Here is a 596-nt window from a genome sequence, read left to right as displayed (position 1 = left end):
ATAGGGCGGGGTGGGGCGGGCGCGGGGGCTGACGGATAGATAGGGCGGGGTGGGGCGGGCGCGGGGGCTGATGAATAGATAGGGCCGGGTGGGGCTTAAAGCCAGAATGAGAATTATAAATTGTCAGTGTTGCTAAGCAATGAGCGAGAGAGGGTCTGCAGGACCTTCAATCTCATCGTCATTTACAGCACAGATGGAGGCCATTCAGCCTCTAGTCCGTGCTAACTGTCTGCAGAGTAGCCCAGTCTGCACTGTTTAACTGCGCTCTCTCTCTCCCCACATCTCCCTCAACCATGCATCTGTCTGAAATTGTTCATCATCTGCATTGTCGCCTCCCCTTTAGGCAGCAAGTTCCAACTCCTTACAGCTTTCTATATATGAGAAAATGAATCTTTTTTTCTTAAACCTTTATCCCCCCGCCTCACCCACTGCGTCTCATCGTTCCAAATGCTGAATCTATTTCCATCTGCTCCCTGTCCCTTCACCCCACAGTGAAAGGTGCGAAGACAGCTGGGAGCGTATGCGCGTTTGTTGTGTGGATGGGGAGAGATGTGGAAACAGCCTACGTCCCGGGTACAATACAGTTTGAGGGGGGA

General features: G+C 52.5%; 1 protein-coding gene across 1 annotated transcript in view; it reads left to right on the top strand.

Moving 5' to 3' along the window:
- LOC109923782 (mitochondrial import receptor subunit TOM40 homolog) overlaps positions 1 to 596 on the top strand; it is a 15,172-nt gene that overhangs the window by 10,986 nt on the left and 3,590 nt on the right. The gene's annotated exons all lie outside the window — the stretch shown is intronic.

Source organism: Rhincodon typus, chromosome 47, assembly GCF_021869965.1.
Source record: "Rhincodon typus isolate 14 chromosome 47, sRhiTyp1.1, whole genome shotgun sequence".
NCBI lineage: Eukaryota > Metazoa > Chordata > Chondrichthyes > Orectolobiformes > Rhincodontidae > Rhincodon > Rhincodon typus.
Note: the sequence above shows the minus strand (reverse complement) of the source record. Positions and strands in the feature narration are given on the sequence as shown.